The following is an 8,956-nucleotide window of genomic DNA, read 5'->3' on the forward strand; positions in this document are numbered from 1 at the left end:
GGGTGGGGGGTGGGTGGTGGGAGAGCAATGCCATGGATAAATCCATGCCATGAAATGTAAAATACTGATGGGAACAATGTGGATTGTTGGAAAACAGTGGATCACCAGCGTGAATAGAACCAAGTGCATGATCAAATTAGTCCTGATACATTTCAAACTCAGACTGAGCTTCCTGGGGTGAGCAGTTCTTGAGATGAAGGTGCTTTTTTTGTGATAATTGGTGGCTTTGATTCCAATTTTGCTGTGTGGCTGAACGGGCTATTTTGGAGGAATTTATGCAAAGTTGTTTTTACATCAAACAAAGTTTCTTTTCCGTGATCTGTGCCCAGAATAGGAATTCCTTGTGTCCTTCAGGAGACTCGGTGACCTGGGGGTGGTTTGTGAGGACACTCTGTGGTGACTTTGTGCTCAATTAAATGAGACTGAACTGGTAGAATTCAGGTATTAATTAAGAAGTTGCAGGATGTGAAACCCACTGAAACCAGTAACCCACTGCTGGGGAAATGGAAGCTGTGGAGGAGCCTCCTGGATTTTTAGGGAGGGAAGGATGCCAGGATTCCTGGTGGGACAGGAGCAGCAAGGCCACACTGGGGGCACTGTCCCACCCCAAGTGCCTTTGGGAGCTGCCTGGACCTTCCTGTCCCAGTGCATGGAAAACCCCCTGGAACCACTTGTAGGGAGACAAAGCCTCTTCCAGAGACTCCCCAAGGAAGATCTGGTGAGTTTCCATTTAACTCCTTCCCCTGGCTCTGTCCTGGACCAGCAGCTCCCCTTGGAGCTGTGGATGGCAGGACCAGCCCCAGGGAGTGGGGTCTGGTGTCTCCCCACCTTGTCCCTGGTTTTGGGGACACTCTGGGACTTCAGGGGTGTTGAGGAGTGATTCCCATCCCCACTCAGGATGCCTGACCTTCCTGAGTGGCTGGAATGGGGTTATTGGCCTTGCTGGTGGAATCCTGCTGGAGCCTGGAATGTAATTAATTAATGCAGCTTTGGGAGAGGTGGAGTGGGAGATGCCATCACCTGCTCCTCAGAGTGCTTTGCAAATTCCAATTTGAGCAGTTTGTTTGGACTGAATGAAAGTGCTTCATTAATATTAAGCAGAATTTTGTTCCTTGGCCTCTTGTCCTTTTTGTCTTTTGGGGCTTTGGGACTTGATTTTTTGGAACTCCTGTCACCAGCACACCATAAATGTCTTTGACTGTCACAGCCTTATGCTCTAGCCCTGAATCCTTGTGCCCTTCCTAGACTGGAATAGAAGATGAGGAGAGAGAAATGTGGTGATTTGGTGGTGAGATTCCTGTTCTCCATCCCCTGCCAGCCTGTCCCTGTTCCCAGCTCCCTCTGAACAGGGATCACTTGGAAGTGTTGACATTTGCATAGAGTAATTAAATATTTGCCTCAAACTCTGTGCAAAGTCAAATTCTGCACTTCAGAGGTTGGAGCAAGGTGGGGGACACACCCAGGTGGGGTTTGGAGCTTCTCTGCTCCAAACTGGGAAGTCAGGGGGGAAAAGTCAGGAGGAAGGAGGGAAGGATCCTGAGGGAATCTCAACTCTGCACTCAGTTCATGTAAAGTGTCTTAAAAGCTGGACCTGTGCAAGCAGCAATCAGCACAATGTGGCCTCCTGAGCTCGTTCAGAGCCTGCCTCTGGATGATTTATTTGGAATTGTTCTCCTTGGGAGCAGGGAGCTCTTGTGCAGAATGTGTGGGGATCCTGGGGAGCATATGGTGGGGGAATGTCAGTGAGGGGGGAGCAGGATCTGCAAGTTTGTGGCTAAAGGAATAAATTCTCCTTTCTGAACCTGTGTTGGGTCCTGGTGGGCACCAAAGGGGAGCCCCTGCACCCTAAAATCTGTCCCCAGAGACAGGGAGGGTTCTTAAAGCACCTCCTGCATTAATTCCAGCAAATAACTTTGGGGTTCTGGCAGATGAAGCAACAAAGAGAAACATCCTTTGGTTCAGGGGAGATCAGTGATGGGATTCAGGGATTCCCAGGTTTAGGGAATTCAGTTGGAAGCTGTGCTGGCTGAGCTTGTTCTGGAGCAGGGATGGAAAAGGGATCCCAGGGCTCTCTTGGAGGAGCCTTTGTCCCACGAGGGAAATTTACCCCAACCCCCAAGGCACAATGATTGATGCCAGTGTGAATTTGCTGCAGAATTCATTTACTGAATGTTTTAGAGAAATACACTTTAATTTCAGCTAACTCCTGTTAGGCCTGATTGGTTCTATTAATCCTGACCAAACTTTCCTTTTTTTCCTCCTAAAAGATGTGTTTGAGACACGATTAACCAGGACACAGCTAACAAAGGTATCCAACCTGTTCCCTTTTTTCATTGTAGGGCTGAGGAAATTTGCAGCTGGGACTAAGATGTGTTGTCAGGGGTAGATTTTCTACCCATAACTCCATTATTTCAAATTAATTGTTCATTTCTCCCTTTTCAATAGTGAAAGGTAATGAATAATTTCAAGCCTGTTTATTTATGACATTACTGTGATTTTTTTTATTGCAGTACTAAAGACTAATGAAAAAGGATCTTATTAGGTGGAATAGGCCTTGCATTTATTTTTTTTTTCCTGCAATGTATGAAGTATTGTACCAGAGTATTAAATGAAATGTAATATTTTATTGCAAAATTTCTATCCTTTAGAAGGAATACATTTAGGATGTCATCAATTTGATGTGAATCATGTAAATGTTGAGAAATGAGCTGTTTATTCTACATCTGGTGTTTCAGAAAGATTTCACCTCTTGCCTTTTGCCCACAGTCTGTAGCCCATTTACAGTTGTCAAAATGTGACATTAAATAATAGTTCCTGTATAGAAATAGTGGTGGTTGTCCATTGTTTTCTGGGCTGGTATTTATGGGGTTTAATTCAGTTGCAGTGGGTTTGGTTTGGTTTTTTTTTTTTAATTGCTGCCAAGCTGTGTTATCAGGAATAAACCATATCTGTAAACAGCAGAAATTCCATTAAAAAAAAAAAGGGAAAAAAAAGATATTCAAAATAGAAAAAAATAAAAAAACAAATAAAAATCATTTTCTTACCATGATTTGTCAGTCCCTGTGTTCTCCAGCTGCAGGCACCAAGGATGGGATATTGAGAAGAAATTCTTCCCAATTTCTTGGGAATTCTTTCCCAATGTCTTGGGTGGGTGGGGAGGGACTGGGATAGAATTCTCAGAGAAGCTGTGGCTGCCCCATCCCTGGAAGAGTCCAAGGCCAGGTGGGACAGGGAGCACCCTGGGGCGGTGGCAGGGGACGGAGCTGGATGATCCTTAAGCTCCTTTCCAACCCAAACCATTCCAAGACTCCGTGATTCCTGCTCAAGGCTGGATGGGGCTTGGCCTCTCCTCTCTCTCTTTGTGTAGGATCAGTTGGAATTGGGAAGGAAGGAAGGACAATCCTGTTCTTTCTGTCTCCACATCCCACTCAGCCAGCTCTCCAAGGTGAGGGAGAGATTTTGCTCCCACTCCTGCTGCTCCTTCCTTCCATCTTCCACCTCTTGCTCTGTTTGTGTTTGGGGCTCTGCTGTTTCCGAGGTCTTTTCATCCAAGGAGGAGTCTGTGCTTGCAGCAGGAGCTGGATTCTGTCCCAGGCTCCTCTGCCAGCTGCTCCTGCCTCACTTCCAAAGCTCTCAGCATCCCTGATCCCTCACACTGGGAGCCAGACGCTTCCCAAAGTGTTGCTTCCCCAGGGCCGGAGCAGAGGAGCGAATGCCTGCCCTGAGGTTTTCCATTTCTTACCTCCATCAGGACGGTTTGTCTGGTTTTTACTTCTCAAATCCATTGGGAATGCTCCCACTAGGGATGTCCTTGGTGTTGTTGATCCCAGAAATCAGCCTGCACGAAGGGGTTTGAATTCCAGGGAGATCCCACCGAGTGTTGCCTCTCCCTCGATCCCGCTTTCGGGGCCGAGCGTTAAAAACAGAACTGAAACTTTCCAGGGAATAAATCAGCTCAGCCTGAGCAGTGCTGGTTGAACAGCAGCAGAATCTGGAGTAAAACAAGCTTTAATCTCATGGCAAAGGCCCATCCCAGGGATAATCCAGTGAAATGGCAGGAAGGAGGCAGAGCCCCAGAATCCAAACGGGGCCAGGAGCTCTGTGGAGCAGCAGTTGGCTCTAAGGCGATTATCCCACAGGGGAAGATTGATTGATTTGTTTTTATGAACACATCCAACAGTTTGCATCCATCTCTGGGAGTTTTTATAATCCCTGCCAGGGCTGGGGAGGGAGGGAAAAAGGGAAGGAGAGGAGGGAGGGACTGTTCCAATCTGAGAACTTTGACGAAGATTGAAAGTGATGGCGCTGGGGTGACACTTGGTGTCTCCTGGCTTTGACTCCTGCTTTGTGGTGACACTTCCAGCCTCTCCTGCTTTGTGGTGACACTTCCAGCCCCTCCTGCTGCTCCCAGCTCTCTGTGTCTCCCACGTAGGTGAGTATAAATCCATTTATTCTCCCGGCGTCCTCGGTGTTTGTACAAACTGAGGTGATCAGATACTGCTCAAGGACAAGTTTCTTATCTCCCTAAACCCTTGAAACTTTGGCTGACTTTTCTCCAGGATGAATTCTTGCTCGCTTTGGGGTGGGGGAATTCTGAGTCATGCAGGATCGGGGCAGGAAAGGGGAAGGTGTCCTTCAATCCACAGCTTTGCTGTGACCTAAGGAATTCTTTTTCCAGCCCAACTCTCTTGGCAGAGCTGGTGCAAACCAGGTCTATTTGCAGGGTGGCAATTCCTGTTTCGTGTCCCTGGTGGTGCCTTTGGAGCCTTCCCAGGCTCACTTTTTCTCAGGATCACCCTGGAGCTCACTCAGCTCTTGTGCCTCAACTCCCGGAAATCTTCCTTTGCCTTGAACAGGGGCCTGAGGCTCAGCTGTGTCTCTATTGTTTCTCTTTGGTAAATATCGGGAAGGATACCTTCAAAGGATCCTTAATATGCTGCTCTCTTCCCCTTTTCCCCACAGAGCCAGGCAGCAGAACAATTCCAAGATCAAAAGGTTTGATTTGAAAATCCCCAGCTCTCCCAAGGAATGCCTCGAGCGTTGGGAGGGCTGTGACATTTTTAGCCCATCTCATCTCGACAACTCCCTGCTTTTCCTGACTTTCTGCAGGTTTGCTCCTGATGGAGGAACAATCTTTGGATTTTTGGTGCTTTTCTCAGTCTCCTTATCTGTGTCATTGGGAATGGGAGGGGGAAGAACTCCCCCATCTCTCTTGGGCTGGAAATCAGGCTGGGAAGTGCTGTGATTCCTTCTGCTCTCTTTACTTAACAGTGTTATGTCTGAGCTGGAGTTTAGGATTGTTTTCCTGGCTGGAATTTTTAATTTGATGGCAGTCCCATGGATATTTCCTGCTGTGGATGACAGCTGAGGGACACAAAGTGCTGCATAAAAACCAGGAGAGACAAATACAGAAGCGTGGTGGCTTTTCCAAACTCCTCGATCCCACTGATCTCTGTGCATTTGATGTTCTGTATTTGTGGAGAGGGTGTGGGATGTGCTCCTGTCCTTCAGGCTCCTGCCCATCACAAATTTGGGATCTTGCACCTTGATTCCCATCCCTCAAGGCTGCTGAGCTGAGGGAAGGCAGCACTTGGAGCATCCCTGCTGGATCTCTGCCCTTCCCAGGGTCCTGCCCTCGCCTCAGCCTTCCCAGCTCTGTGCTCTGCTGCTGCCTAAACACTGCCTGGAATCAATCCCTAAGGATTCCCCCACGAGGATCTGCTGGAAGTTAACCTTATTGATCCCCAGCATCTCATAATTGTCCAAATCAGCAGTGGCTGCAGGAATTCCTGCTCTCTTTGGTCCATTTCCCAGGCTGAGATCTGCCAGGAATGTCAGTGTGGGAAACTGCTCCTGGAATTCAGCTGAGTCCATCGAAGGGCCTTGAGTAGTGACTTCTATTGAAGGGATGATACTTCAGAGAGAATTCCAGGCTGGTTTGGCTTGGGAAGGGACCTTGCAGCTCATCCTGTTCCAACCCCTGCCACTTCCACCACCCCAGGCTGCTCCAAGCCCTGTCCAACCTGGCCTTGGGCACTTCCAGGGATCCAGGAGCAACCACAGCTGCTCTGGGCACCCTGAGCCCAGGGGTTTCTCACCACCCTCACAGGGTGGGATATTCCCAATATCCCACCTAAACTCTCTCTCCTTACCCCAGTGGGCACCATAAGAACCTGAGTGAGACATCCAGGTGCTGGATTGACAAATCCACCCCACTGGAAGCTCCAATTTTGCAACAAAGGAGATTATTTTGGGCTGTGGTGTTACCAACCCCAAGCATCACCCACAGACTCCAGGGGAGCTCCTGGCAGCATCTCCCAAACCACCCCAAAGCCAGGATCCCATTGCTTTGCAGCTCAGCCTCTCTCATACACACCTCAGTGTTAATCAGTTCTGCTTTAAATGCGCACAAATCGCTGTGAGTTCGTGTTCTCCATCCCTGTGTGCTCTGCCTGCCTTCCCTGTAGTTGGAGGTTGTGTTCTCCCGGCCTTTTCCTGGGATTTAGCAGCTCTGCACACTCCCAGAGCTCTTCAGGCCGGGGCTGATCCGTGCCGGAGCTGTTTTATCTCTATTAATAGTGATTTCCTCACGGAGGATTTTTCTGCTTCCGTGCACTTAGGGAAGGCTGCTCTGAGATTCTCCCCCTCTCTCTCCCTGGTGCTGCAGCTCCAGGATGAACAGGCAGGATGGGGGGAAAGGCGTTGCCATGGCAACGATTTCGGTGATTGGTCTCCATGGCGATCGTTGCTAAATTCTGAGAGGTTTTAAAAACGCTTTTTTGTTGTTGTTGTTGTTGTTGGGGTTTTTGGGTTTTTTTTGGGGAACAGAAGGGAGCACACGCGGGAGCGTGGCCGTGCACGTGCCGGCTCCTGCATCCCACCGGGAATTCGGCAGGCTGGGCACGGAGGGGGAGGGTGTTTGGGTATTTTAAGGCCCTTTGGATGCTGTGTCATGTGGCATCACCAGCCCTGCTCGGGGGATCCTTCCCCGCTGAGGATCCGACCCCTTGGAAGGGCTGGGAGAGTGTTTGGGATGCGGGAAGGACGCCCAGGGCCGCCTCTGTGGGGTTGTGGGTGGGAATAAATCCCACGGACTCAGTTTTCTTCATGGTGGAAAAAGCCCCTTCTTTATTCACAGAACTCCTTTTTATACAGTTTTACAGACCTCCAATTGGCCAGGAGCCTTCTTGCTAATTAGTTTATTGGTTAATAACAAGTTGTTATCCTGTATTGATTGGTCACTCAAACTCTCGGTGTGTACATGCAGGAAAAGTTGTTTGTAAGAGATACTTTTCCTTTTTCTATCCAACAATGTAAAAACAGTTTATACAGGTGCAAGTTGGTTTTTTACCCAGGAATAGATTGTTATGTTAACGAACTGCTCACACCAGGATTGCTTCCACATGGGAACTTGCAAAGTGCCAGCTTGACAAGGCCAGCCGCTGATTTTAGGAGAGCAGGCTCGATTTTATGAAGCCTTTCTTTTATGATTTTTCTACGTTACTGCAACATTTGTGGTGGTGGGAGCTCCTCTGGATGGCCAAAACTTTGGGGAAAGGTGGGAAAATCAGGAGTGACCTTATCACTCTCTACAACTCCCTGAAAGGTGGTTTTGGTATGGTGGGGATTGGGCTCTTTCTCCAGGAACTGACAGAACCAGAGGATGCAGCCTCAAGATACACCACAGGAAATACAGGTTGGATATTATGAAAAAGTTTTTTATGGAAAGGGTGGAAAAGTTCTGGAATGGCTGCCTGGGGAGGTGGTGGAGTCCCCATCCCTGGGTGCGTTTAACAAAGCCTGGATGTGGCACTGGGTGCCAGGGTTTAGTTGAGGTGTTGGGGCTGGGCTGGATGATCTTTAAGCTCTCTTCCAACCCAGTGATTCTGTGAATTCTGTGACCCCACCCTGGAGGTGCGTGGGCTCCTGGGATCGCTGATGAGACACCAGGGATGAATTCTGTGCCTGAACAAAACCCAGTGAGCCTCGCTGGACCTGTTAGTGCTGCCTGGGTGACAGCGCCGGTGCCACTGCGGGGGCACCCGGGGCCGTGTCCCCGCCTGTGGAGACATCGAGTCCCTTTGTGCTCCTGATGGAGCCACACCGAGTCCTTTTGGAATCACATCCAATCCCTTTGTGCTCCTGATGGAATCCCGACCTTGGCTTTCCATCTCCTGCCCAAAGCACCTCAGCTGTTCCTAGTGACAGATCCCAGGACAGTGACAGCATCCCAGGACGGATGGCTGAGCCCGGCTTGTGCCAGTGGCAGAACGCAGAAATCTCCATTCTTTCCCTGTCAGAGCTGCTTTTCCTTGGGAATCCTTCAGCTCTGGCACACCCTGGGTGTCCCTGGGGGCTGACAAACAGTGACAATAGTGACTGGGTGTCCCTGGGGGCTGACAAACCCAGCGTGAGCTGCTGATCACTGTTGTATTTACTGGGTATGCCCAAGAAATGCAGGAATGATCAATCTGACTCCACGTTCTCACAAGGCTAATTTATTACTTTATAATACTATATTATATCAAAGAATGCTATACTATACTAAAGAATACAGAAAGGATACTTACAGAATGCTAAAAAGATAATAATGAAAACTTGTGACTCTTTCCAGAGTCCTGACACAGCTTGGCCCTGATTGGCCAAAGAGTGAAAACAACTCACAGCAGAATCCAATGAAACAATCTCCAAACACATTCCACATGAGCAAAACAGAGGAGAAGCAAATGAGATAAGAATTGTTTTCCTTTTCTCAGCTTCCCAGGAGAAAAAATCCTGGGTGAAGGGTTTTTTTCCAGAGAAGGTGAATGTCGCAGATCACTGCAGTGGGTTTGGGAAAGGAGCTCTGGATGAGCTGATCTGCACAATTCCCTCTCCCAGCTGTGACAAAGCCCTGCTGTCCGGGCTGTCACGGGGATAATTGCTTGGAAACATGAATCAGGAAAGTGGCTTCCCC

The sequence above is a fragment of the Geospiza fortis genome, unplaced genomic scaffold, assembly GCF_000277835.1.
Source record: "Geospiza fortis unplaced genomic scaffold, GeoFor_1.0 scaffold145, whole genome shotgun sequence".
NCBI classification, from domain to species: Eukaryota; Metazoa; Chordata; class Aves; order Passeriformes; family Thraupidae; genus Geospiza; species Geospiza fortis.